This window comes from Tiliqua scincoides, chromosome 3, assembly GCF_035046505.1.
Source record: "Tiliqua scincoides isolate rTilSci1 chromosome 3, rTilSci1.hap2, whole genome shotgun sequence".
Classification (NCBI taxonomy): Eukaryota; Metazoa; Chordata; class Lepidosauria; order Squamata; family Scincidae; genus Tiliqua; species Tiliqua scincoides.
In genome coordinates this window covers 83,577,655-83,591,081 of record NC_089823.1, presented here as the reverse complement: position 1 = coordinate 83,591,081, position 13,427 = coordinate 83,577,655, and the positions used below count along the sequence as shown (strand labels likewise).

At 41.7% G+C, this 13,427-nt stretch overlaps 1 pseudogene; it reads right to left on the bottom strand.

Annotated features, from left to right (window-relative positions):
• On the bottom strand, window positions 1-120 carry LOC136647119 (5S ribosomal RNA; annotated as a pseudogene).
• Window positions 121-13,427: the final 13,307 nt, after the last annotated feature.

The following is a 13,427-nucleotide window of genomic DNA, read 5'->3' as shown; positions in this document are numbered from 1 at the left end:
AGCCTACAGCACCCGGTATTCCCAGGCGGTCTCCCATCCAAGTACTAACCAGGCCTGACCCTGCTTAGCTTCCGAGATCAGACAAGATCAGGCATGTGCAGGGTAACAGTTGCTGCCAACTTCCTAGGCAAAATACAATCCTACAAAGTACAATCTATCCTTTCAGCTATAAAACAGTGACTCTCATAGTTCAGGCATGGTTTCAATTAGGACCACATAACAGGGCACTAGAGCACATTTTTTGAATGTAAAAAAATGTGGTCGGAGTGCACTGTGTACTGCAGGGAGCACAAACAATGTTCAATACTGCGGAGAATAAACCTGCTAACCATTTTTTACTTTAGCTAAAAAACTCCTGAACACAAACACACGCTGGAGGGAATAAAAGAGACTCAGATTGCCGTATAATATTTCCCAAACATACGATTCTGACCCACAACCTTTTCACCCTTTGTTTTTAAGGTGATTTCAATGTCGGTTTTTCAATTATTTCAGTTATCTCACACAAGAATTGATGTCCTCAGTTATTTCATATATGAATTTCAAGTCTGTTTGCTCTTTTTTTTTTAAATCCTGAATGAGCCTGAGAATTCCCAGCCCATTCACTCCTATTGCAAGAACAATTATACCCACTACTTTATTTGTGTGTGTGTGTGCAAAGGTTATTTATTTATTACAGATACAGGTAAGGAAAATGGGTTAAACTTAGGGCTGGGACTACATAGGTTACACATGAGGATATTGGCCATAGATTACAGCATGTCTGAATCCAAAAAAGAAATCAACAACAACTGAAAAGAAAAATAGTCATTGATACAAAAATTATCATATTTGTCATTATACTAATTAATGATTTAACTAAACAATCAATATTGTTTAACTAAAATTATTTATCCAGTCATAAGAAGGCTTCAGATTTTGCACATACAATATTCTTGCTGCTATACTGATATGTACAATAAAATGTTTCTTATATTGGTCTTCAATTTCTGATATCACATTTAAGAGGAATATTTCCAGTTTGAATGGTACTACACAATTCACTATCTCTTGTAACAATATATATCATTTTCCACATATCCACCACATATAATAAAGAATTCCCTCAATCTCTTCGCATATCTAACAGTTATTTGATGACCCAGGGTACACTTTTGCTACTTCCTCTGGAATTAAATATCATCTATAAAACAATTTATATAAATTCTCTTTAGAAGATACCGCTTTAATTATCTTAATACCACTTTAATTATCTTAATATTTGTGTTCCAACTTTGTTTTCATTTACATCTGCTTTGATTTGACATAATTAATGGCACACTCCTCACTTCTGAGGAGAATTCAATCCATTAATATCTACAAAAAAAAAATTCCACTTGTTATTCAGCCATTTTCACTTCCTGTCTTAATATTTTCTTTGTTCTCTGTCTTGTTGATATTTTCCTTCTTGCTCCTCCCACTGCTCCTTCCACTCCTTCTTCTTCCTCTTGTATTTCTTGACCCCTCTCTTTTCTTCTTCTGTTTTCTTCATTTTATTCTTTTTGAATTTAATCCAAAGATTCTTCTTCTTGAAAGGACGTGCTCTCTTTCTCTGAGAGTTCCCTCTCTTTTCTTCCTGAAAATTCTGAGTTCTAATAATAAATGCTGCTTTTTCCATCTCCTGTCTCATTACAAAAATCTCCAATTCTTTAGTTTCATCTGACATTTGGTCCATTGTTTTTTTCACCCCCTCCATACTTTTCTTTGTCTGTTTGTCAGGGAGGAGTTTATTTGCCTCATTTGTTCAGATAGTTTTCCAACCTCTTGCTTCATTTCACTTCTGAATTCTTGCAACATATCCATTAATGAGGTCTGGCTTTCGCTAACATCCTTTAAATTTTTTGAAGTCATTCTTATCAGTATCAAATCAAGCCGATATAACTCTGGCTATAAAAAAGAAAAACAAAATGGTCCAACAATTAAAGAATCAACCAAGTCTCATTATCTTGCTTCACCTTCTTGTAAGGCTAATTCCCAGATTTTATATTTAAAAGGAATAAGTCAATAATCCACTTCAAGTCAATATCAGTGTCCAAACATTCCCACAGTTAAAGAGTCATCCAATTCTTATTGTCTTGCATCCCTTCTTGTCAAAGATAATCTTTAAGTTTTTATATCCAAAAGGGGTGGGTCAGTAATCCAATTCAAGTTAATAACACTGTCAAGGCTGAGAGCTTGAATGGGGCAGTCTCTTGAGACAGCTGTTTCAGAGATATACCCACTACTTTACATGATGCAGCAGCATCAACTGAGCATGTGCTGCATCCTATGGTGGAGGGCAACCAGATGGTCTGACAAAGATAAAATGTTTTTTATCTTCCTGGTAGGCCACTTGACTCTCAATGAATTTCCTTGGACTTTTGCCAGCTATTTACCCTCAGGGTGGATTTGGGTCAGGTAGGATCCTGGCCTTCCTTGACTCCAATCCTCCCCTTCACCCCTTCCCATCCCTTCTTGTCTCCTGCACATCTTGCTCCTTACCCCAGTCTTCCCAGAACCACCCACAACCCATCTCACCACCACCTTATCTTTTCCAGGGTGGCCTGGGTGGGCTGTTAGCTCACACATGGGGTTTCTGACCATTTGCACTGGTGGTCTTGCTGCACACACTAGCACCAGCATCTACAGTGGCAGATCAGGAGATCTCCTGCTATAAGCACCCAATAGGATTGGTTGGTTAGTTTTTCTAGCCTTTTAAGATCTCTCTCCTACAATTATGAAAAATAAAATTATTATAGGAGCAGTGTGAGTATGTGACATTTATGGTGCAAGCCTATGCATGTTTACTTAGAAGTGTTCTGAGTAACACTTGTGTTCAGCTTGGCTTACTTCCAGGGAAGTATTATTTCCTGTATGTATGTATTGAAGCCTTAGATATAGATCTTGATGAAGAGACAGATATGGTAGGACAGAGCAGGACATCTCTTTCTCACCTTTCTCCTACAGCAGGGTTTTTCAGACTGGGGCGTCACGATGCCCCAGCCTGTGGGCTGTGGCCTGTTTCCCCTTAAGGGGCATGGGCAGCCAGGAGGCAGGGAGGAGGCAGTGGCATGATCCCCAGAATTGTGCCGCTCAGGGGAGCTGCAAGGGCTTGGGTACACTTACCAGAGCCTCCCACAGCCTCCCAGGGATGCGGGGAGCCCTGTGCAGCTGTCTGCAGGGGTCCCCAAAGCTTCACAAGTGAAAGTAGAGCGTTCACGCTCCGCTTCCGCTAACCGGAAGTAGGTGTATCCTGGGGATCACGCACTGCCTTCCCCCCGCCCCCATTGCTTCCCCTCTGCCTCCGCAAGAACTTACTGCGGCTTTCAAATGCCCTGGGAGTTTAAAAAATGCAGTCCTACAGCATCACACACCCCACTGTAGTGTACTGGACAACTTTGCTTTATTAGTTGTTATTGAGTACACTCTCTTCCTTTCCTCCTTCCACTTGGATAGAAAGACCTTAACAACACGAACTCATCAGCCTGGGCTCAAGCTCAAGATAAGCAGCAAGTAACAGGTAAGAGGCTTGACACTCTGGACAGCACAAACATTGCATGGAGCAGTTGAGACATTGCAGTTCCAGTTATTTCCCTGGGCCAGCAGTTCCCAAACTATGGAAAGAGGGTCATGAGCAGCTTAGGACCTTATGAGTGGAGGATCAAGAAGCATTTAAGCTAGGTTTTATAGAGTAAATAAAGCAGCAGTGTTGAGAACAGACAAAGACTAAGATAGAATAAGGAGAAGCAGGAAGTATGGAACAGAGGTTGGGCAAGGGGATTAAGTGGTACAAATGGCAAGATATAGTGGATAGAGTGAAATCAGAAGATCAGGGGAATTGACTCGTTTCACCTAATCTGCCCCCCCCCCAGCCACTACTGCATTACTACTTTCTGGCATTTTGCATCCTTCAAAGGATAACAGAGGAGGTTAGGTTGGTGCTGGGTACAATTTTCGGAGTAGTACCTATTGGTGCTGTTGTGGAACATTTCAGGGAAAGCAACTGGAAACTTGTTTGAAAAAAAAAATGAAATGAAATGAACCCTTATGAGTTTTACAGAGATCAGCTGCCTGTTTGGGACCATGACTCTAATCGATCCAGTTGCCCCATTGAAATCTAGACAAGCAACTGTAAAGAGGCACAAGACCTTCTAAATGTCTCTAATTATCATTCTTTTTTTTTCCTTTTAGCTCATCCTTTCTGACTAAGTTCTTCCACATTTTAAAAGAAGCAAATCTCCTTCGGTAAGACTAGCATTCACATTTCACATTCAGTTAGGATGAAATAAAACTTGACTGATTGAAGTTGATGTGCTTACTAATTCAGATCTCGGATGTGGGCTTTTTATGAAGAAGCAGTCTCTCTCTCTCTCACACAGAACAAATAAAATATCTCCAGTGAAGGGTGATGATTATTTCTCTTTCATTCCAGAGAAAGACTTCAGTAAGTCATGAGTACCACAAAAGCTACATAATAATCACCCTTCACAGAGAAGATATCCTGTAGATATAAAATGCACAGTTGTCATGTCTCCAAGTCATCAGGCACAATGTGGAGCTCTGTAAGTGTAAGATTTCCTTCCATGCAACCATGTCCTAGTCCTCACTTTTATTCCTGTCGCCAGAAAAGGGCAAATCTATTTTCGGCAGCTCTTGCAAATGGGACTCAAGGGGGTCTGAAAGCATTTTCCTGTGGCCAGTACTTCTAAGAGCACTTTCACTCTTCCAAACCAGAGAGAGAGAGAGAGAGAGAGAGAGAGAGAGAGAGAGAGAGAGAGAGAGAGGATATCCTCCAATATCACTAATATTGGAGAGGACCCTGAGACACAATGCTGGAGCTACAAAACAAGTAGTACAATTCTGAGAAAGTCTCGCTGTGGGCAGTGGAGCTTCTGAGGATGGCTCTGCTAGTCCTGTAGCTAGGAGTCTGGCCTAGGAGAACTTAAAGTGTGCCTCAGCCTATATGAGCATGCTAGGTGTCCGAGTCCCCATGACCTGTGTTCTTCCACTGCCTCAGATGCAGGAAATGGGAGGATGAGACTATCTGGGGTGCAGCAAATGGGAGGATGAGACAGGGCCTTCTTGGTAGTGATGCCACATTCCCTCCCTCTGGATGCTCATCTGGTATCTTTGCTATACATTTTCTTGGCCGCAAACCTTTACTTTCATAAGCAAAGCTTAGGATTTCATAAGCAAAGCTTTGGGATAAGCAAAGCTTGGGATTTTCTTAAGCAAAGCTTTTCATAAGCAAAGTTTGGGATTGTTTATTATGGCTAATAAGGTGAATTTTTGATTGTTTGAAATACAGGATCAGCTCATGTTTCTTTTAAAACTTGCTATTTTAATCTCAGGGTTTTAAAAAAAAATTGCTTTACTTTTTTACTGTCTTAGATTGTTAGTTACCTCAAGGGCCCCACTTTATTTTATTAGAAAAGCGTACTGATTTAGAAAACATGTGGGAGGTGCTATCTGATTGAAAGGCAGGGCAGAAATATTTGCATAAATGAATTAATAAATACGTGCTCTGAGTTCATCTTAATATCAGTTGTGACTTCAAATGGATGTAGTCTGGATTGGAAAACACACACACACACACACACACACACACACACACACACACACACAGAGTGAGAATGAAAAGTACCTGCATTTTTTGGCACCCAGCATTCCTTATCATGGAGAAGACCTCTCCCTGGGTACAGCATTTGTTGTAATGACAGAGAAATGCTATAATAGTCAGCTGGGTGTTGTGGTTTTCAAGCCTGCTGGTGAGGGAATGGAGCTAGCCATTTCCTCATGGATGCGGCACTTGTATACAGCACCCGTGTTTTGGCTAATGTTAGAATGGGCTTTAATCTCATGAAAATCAAATTTTTGTCTCACTCAGAAGCAGCTAGGAAATGCTTCCTTTGCTCTTCTTGGCATGGGGAAGGGGGAAATGTGTCACCTCACACTCTCATCACAGGTGGAAGCACATGCCATTTTATCAGCTTACAACAGCCCCCTTCATACTGCTGAGCTATTAATGCCGCATTCAGAGGCATCTTTGCACTATCAGCCAGTAATCTGCTAGGCTGCTAGCTAGTAACTCTGCTAAAGTTAGTCCAACTGGTCATCATTAGCTAATGATGTAGAATTATTTAGTAGAATCATTTAGTAGAATTCTAAATATCTCAGCCTTTTTTCCTGGGTGAAAAATGACAACATGCAGTATTTTTTTTTGCCATGATAGAACATTGAGAGTGTAAAGCCTACACTGAACTACATTGAACTTTTGCTTGCAGATCTGTACTGCCACTGGAAGGGACTGTTTGGACTGTTCTCTTTAGCCACTTCTGCAAGATCTTGCACAGATGGGGAGCTGCTACAGGCTCAGTACAGTAGATCATGAGTCCGTAACAACTATTTCAATTTCACTTTCCCCTGTATATATTTCTTTTACCCATAGGCCAATGGGGGGGGGGGAAACCTCTTTTGAAAGAGATTTTTTATAGGGAAAAACATTCTCAGACCCCATGGTTTATTAATAACCATGAAATGTGAATCCGTTACACAAGCTGTCACCTCTGATTCCTACCCCTGCGGTTTTCCTCCTTAGTTTCTCCTCATTTAGTCAGCGATGGGCCTGTTTTTCATGCTTTGAAATAAGATGACAATACCCCTCTATCCAATAGTTCTCTCTGTGAGCCTAGCAGCTCCATTCTTCAGCGTTTGCTTAATTCCAGGGTTCGCATGGCCTGCTGCCATTCGCAAGGAGTTTGAACTATTTATTTAGGCCCATAGGAGCCAGTTTTCTTCAAACTGCAAGGATGCAATTTGCTACTCTAAATTACTATAGTTCCTAGTAAAATAAGAAAAATAAATCTCTAAAAAAGTAGTCAGCAAATGGTTTTCACATGCGGTTTACTTCAGCATTTCTCATTGTTTGCCCCCTGCTGTACCACTTCACATGGTTCACCTCATGGAAGTACCACTGGAAGTAACTGGTGATGATGTCCTCACGAGTTACTTCCAAATTGGGAGGCCAGATATGACACAACAAACTCCAGTCAGAGGCTCAGGGCAGATGAGAAGGCTCTTGTAAGCACACTGGAGCTCTGTCTGCCAAGCTCCTACCACTGCTTGTCACATTAACTAAACTAAAAACTGCAATGCTGGTTTCACTGCCAGGTGGTAGGAGTCTGGGGGGTCGCATGCATACCTCCAGATAACACTTCAAGTACCACTGGTGGTACAAATACCACTGTTTGAGAAACACTGGTCTACTTGGAGGTGGGTATGGAAGGCAGCAAGGCAACCACACCTTTTTGAACATGGGCTCAACAAGACCTCTTGCCACAGTCATGGTTCCCTTTAAGCCCTTTGTTTTCATCTGAGTTCACAGCTGATGGTCAGCTGACACTCCTCAGCGGGTCACATTTTCTGTAGGTCCCCAGCTGATGATTCTTCATTGAAGGTTAAACTTCTTATAGGCAGACCAGAAATCAAAATCCAGTTCCTCTGCTTTGTTATAATTATATACCAAAGAGAAGCAGTATCATCTGCTCTTTTGGGGTACTGTTCTAAAACATTACATCTTTATTGGTTTGCTCCATTGTACAAAAAAAGTGTTAAATTCCTTTTGCAAATGTGTGTTTTAATAACTTATTTACATGATGTGGAATTGCTTTCCCAAGCATCTCTTGGAGTTTTAATATTTAGGATCTCGAAGTTCATTTGTAAAAAATACAAACCGCTAGTAGGGGAAGAGGATGAACGAATTCAGTCATTCTTGACCATTTATCAATATTCAGGTTAGGGTTGACTAAATCCTTTAATGGGCAACCCAGTCCTGAAGCGCGGGGCTGCTGTGGTGGCAAAATGGCGACCACAGCACCCTGAGTGCAACCAGGCAGCCCACAGCGGCTCCTTGGGGAAACTTTTGTCCCCTTCCCCTGGGTAAGGAAAGAAGTAGCCCTGCAGTGGGGTTACTTGATTCTGTGGAGGCTCTGGAGCCAGCACAGAATCGGAGATTCCTGTGTTGGGCTGTGTGGCCCAACATGGGGCTCAGGATCCGGTGGAGCTAAGCTCCATTGGTTACGCCCTCCTTCCTCCCCCACCACACCTTCCCCCACCATCTCTCTGCCTTCTCTTTCCCCCAACCTGAAATGTCTCCTCCCTGCTTTCCCCCACACCCTCAATCACCTCTTCGCCACCAGATGGTCTGGGTAACCGCCAAACGGCAAAATGGGACCCAGCACTGGAGCTGGCCCAGCATGGGCTTATGCTAGGCTAGCTCCTGCGCTGGGCCTGCAGTAAGGGCTTGCAAATGTGCCTTATGTCATGTTTGCGACAGTGCACAATGTCAGTAAACTGGCACACATGGGTCTGGACTGGGCCCTTAGTTGTCCAGTAATCCGGTTGAGAGATGATAACTAAAAACTGGAATATGGAACTATGGTCATAAGAGTGGGCTTTAGTTGAGTGAGTTCTAGCCCCCAGCTATTTCTCCAGGTGGCTTTGAATCTCCTTCTGGCTTTGAATCTCTGGAACCCCAAGTTCCTTCCTTTGTTGGTCTTTTGGACCCCTCTCATCTCTTCCTGCTGCCTCATCTAAACTCGCATTTCAGCTGCTTGATTTTCCTCTTCTTTTCAGTCCTTTTCCAGTTGAAGGTCTTTCCCATGACTATGTTAAGGAATGACAGTTACTGCCCCCTTCCTTATTATGAGAGATGCTGGTTGCAAGGCATGAGATTAGCTTTGAGATGTCGGTGGTGACTGAAGCAAAGGATGTTAACGTTACAGTTTTCTAAAATGAAGGATAATGGTGCTATTCCCCAATGTAGTTCTGAGTGGGAAAGAGCGCTCCCTTCCAAGTGAATTCCAAATACAACCTATTACTTTCATCTCTATGCTTTTCAACAGTGTCTCTGCCACACCTACCAACACAGCAGTTCAGGAAGAGAAAGGTGAACAGTTTGTGAAAGAGAGGGAGGGACCATGACAAGAGGAGATATTTTCTATATTTTTAATCAACAGGCAGCATTGTGTCAGGGCATTAGCAGCAGAGGACTGTCCTTAACAAGAGGGCAGTTTGTTTTGTTCATTAAAATTCATCCATGACCATGACACGATGTCCTATTAAAGTGTCTTTCTTTCATCATTACCAAAATCAATATTAGCATATAGATTGTCTGGGAATAGCCTTTGTCAATAGCTGGACTACCAGGAAGTGAATCAATTAAGAAATAAGGCTCCCCATTCATTTGATGTGTTTATTAACTAGACCATGATTTTAATAGGAGAGAGGACTAGGAGTTTGTTGCTATAGTCTTCAGCCGGACAATTAAAACTTTATCGAGTATTCTGGAACAACAATCTCAGAAAAGGACAAAGCACTTGCCCATGAATAGCTCTGTCATTTTATGGTTTTCTTTTCCCCCTCCATATAGTTGCAATCAACAGGCCATACAAGCTGAAGTGCTTGCATTTGAGGCCATCGGAGACCAACTGAAGCCAATGGCACATATTCTTTTCTCATACATACATTTAGGAAGTTTTGTTGAGGATTTCATGGAATTGAACACCTAAGGATGCTTACATGAATAACCTTTTGGTACAATCCTAAAACTGCTGTAAGCCATCAAATAAATATTCAGGACGGCTGCTACTAACTGCCATATTCCTGAAGTATAACAATTAAATAGGATCTTATGGCGAGATGCAGAATAAGTTTAGAGAGTATTATTTATTATTAATTATTATTAAATATTTAAGGTTCGAAAGTGTCAGACAAGGTATGTTGAGTGGAATATACTGTTTGTTATTCATTTTGTGTGTGTGTGCCAGCTTCCTTCATCACCACAACAGGAATAGTCACAAAGGGCATTTCCTTGTTTGGGAGATCTCTGGTGACAGTCATGATTAAGGCTATTAAAAATCTACAGAAGCTAAACCTAAAAGTTGCTGGGACTAAAGAGTTACTAAACTCAGCTATAAAGCAATACTTTATAGTATTGTATAAAGCAGTTGCCTGAGCTACTTTAACATAATATCAGAGAACAACAGCATGTAATTTGACTGTGGAACTCCCTGCTACAGGATGTGGTGATGGCATCTGGTCTAGATGCCTTTAAAAGGGGATTTGACAAATTTCTGTAGGAAAAGTCCATCACAGGTTACAAGCCGTGATAGGTATGTGCAACCTCCTGATTTTAGAAGTAGGTACTTCAGAATGCCAGATGCAAGGGCGAGCACCAAGATGCAGGTCTCTTGTTGTCTTGTGTGCTCCCTGAGGCATGTGGTGGGCCACTGTGAGCAACAGGAAGGTGGACAAGATGGGCCTTTGGCCTGATCCAGCAGGGCTCTTCTTATGTTCTTATGACAGGATTTATGCAAGCGATTTGCTTACCAATAGAATAGTAAGGCTCATTGTTAATGCTTACCTGGGCAGCAATCCTTCATGTGATGGATAGAACACACACCATGCATCTCCAAAGCACCCCACATAGTGGCCTGTACAGTGATTAAAGGACTGATTTTTCCCTTAAAAGGACTAAGTGGATGGGAACTACAAGAGACCAACCTGTGCCATTGAGCATGGAAATTCTCATATGATATACTTGTGTCAAAAATTATTTTAGGTACATGGTGAGTAAGAATGGCTCAAACCCATTCCTCTACCAGAAAATGGGTAGTCACTGGTAAAGAGCTGAACCAAGTCAGAATTTTTTAAAAAAAATTTACCTGAGGTTAGAAGTTGATTGGAAATAATTGCATCATTTTAAATACGAATTTATTCCCCAAGCCTATTTGCCCACTAGCCTGCAAATGCAGTAATGCCAACAGAGTATATGCTGCATGCTATGATGGGCAGCACATGATTCTTCCTGTAAGCTGCCAATGGGTTTTCTCTGTCTCTTTAGCTGGTTGAAGTCTGAAAGACCTCAGGGACATATTGGGCAAGGAGAAGGGGATTGGATCCCAGCATATGCGATAGCTGCCAAGATCCATCCCCTCTTGCCTTCAAACTGCCTCCTGGCCAGCCCACTGCCTGTTCTGATCCTCTCCGGATCTGCTCATGACCCATCCCTGCTGCCTTCATACCTGCTCCAGGGTGAGCCATTGGCACACTCTTTGAGCTTCCAGCAATTTGCGCTGGTGGCGTTTTTTGCAACCCAGCACCTGGACTTAACCCCTAGATTCACGGGTACAGTGCTCTTCGGTCCTTATTTCATGCATTTTCACAACGCCAAGTGCAGTCAGCCACTACTGCTTCCATTCCAAAAAACTTTAGCAATACTTCTTGTCCTGGCATTTTTCCATGCCCAAACTAAGATTCAATACTAGGTTTCTTGCATTCAAACATCCACTCTGTAGGCCAATCCTGCCCCACAACTTCATCAGGGCAAGCTGCATGTTGAACGGAGACAAGCTAAAATAATGTGCCTTCTCACGATATCATAATTGTTTACTTCTCTTTCCTGGTGGTCCTGTAGTGCTGAAATGTGATAATTAGTGCTGAAGAAAAAAGTATCACCAGTTGGCCTGGTGATGGAGGTTTATCTATTGTTTGTATAAATGGCCAAGTAGGTCAGAAGATGGAAGCTGTCCATTCTATAATCACAGAACAAAGCCACCGTAAAGAGTACCATTAGTTTGCCAAGTTCAATGTTTTAGTGCTGGTTTCCTCCCATAATTTGACCTTTGTGTTCTCCCTGTTTCGGAAATGGCATCTTATCTTCCTTGTCTGGCATCTGCCCATTCATTCAATGTCAACAATCCTCTCCTTTGTTTTGCCAGCCGTCCTTGGCCTTAATCAGACAGAAACAGATTTTAAGCAAACTGGCCATCTGGCAGTTTTTAGCTCTTCTTCAAACTATCCGTGAAGCAGATGCATGCTAAGCTATTGGCAAATTATTGACAAATGAAAAATAAAGAGGTCATCTTAGATGAGCACCGAACACCCTTGCAAGACAGTTCAAGAGTGATGCCACATGCCTAGAAAGTCGACATTAGCCGGTTTGAGGACAGAGATAATCTTCCAACCCTGACATGCATTTCCAGAAGAGTTATTGCACCATTTCTCACCCCAGAACTAAGAACCTCTGAAACAGAAGCAAAAGACAAAGAGAAATGAGTGTGAGATTTTTTTCATTTATCCTTCATGCCTCCCAACAGTATTTCACTTTTATCTTTTTAACCCCTCTTTTTAAATTAGTCATCACCAATTACATTGTTCTAAACTATTGATCACATGGAAGGCATCTGCAGAAGCAACAATAAATTTATAGGGAGCAATCCAGAAGAATTTACAGGAGCCTAAAGCTGCAAGCTTTTTCATCCTAAAATAATGGAATTTCCTTTTTTTTTCCCCCTATTCTCTCTTTTTTAAAATTAAAATAACTAAAATTAACAAACACAGAAAACCTTGAACCAACAATTAAACAGTCTAAAACATAGTATGAATGGACAAAAATATATAAAAACAGATATTAAAAGTTATATAGCAAGCGCGGAGTCCAAAGTCTAATTACTTAGTTCTTCTACAAAATCAGAAATCATTTTAAGTATCATATCTGGATTTGAACTCAGATCTTCCAACTATGAGCCCAAAACGCTGCCCAATGCATTATGCTGCCTTTAAGGAGCTAAATATTTGGCTCAATTATGTCCTCAACATAATTTTTCATTGGTATTCATTCAGTTATCCAAACCCAATGGAAGGGTCCATTTATACATGCACTCCAGTTCAACTTGGGACCATACATGCATAGATGTCTGGATTCTTAGGAGGCTGAGGAACTGTATTCATGAATGGGAGCCACACAATCTGTAGCTCCATGCCTGTTCCTCCCATTTCTGCTGCACAAGTATAGCACATTTAGCAAATCAGTGCAAATATCACTCAGGTGTTTAAGAAAGGGGGCTCGAGGTTTCTGGATTTTGTTCACTGCCATACTCAAAAGCTGATTAACAACCCCATCTCAACTTCCTGCGCCAATACAGCCATGTTAATGGGTTGTGCATTGCACACTACTGGGAGAAAGGGCGCCACAGAGGCCTCCTCAAGGTAAGTAAATATTTGTTCCCTTACCTTGGGGCTGCAGCACTACTGGAAAGTTAGATAGGACTGGGCTGTAATGTGAATGTTCCTTTTTTAAATGGAGTGTATGCACCACAGCCCCAGAAGCTGTGTGAGTACATAGTTGGATCAGAGTTAAAAGTACTCAAACATAAGATTATGTGAAAGTCTTATAGTTGACTCTGAGTGACAACAGCACAACTCACAACAGGCTATACAGGAATGTTGCACAGATCAATGTTGTACTGCCACTTTCCTATGAAATGCCACCATAGCTTGGTGCATAAGGCACAGAGCTGAAATGTGCACCATGCTGGTGTAGAAGGGATACTGGGGCTGTAGTAGAA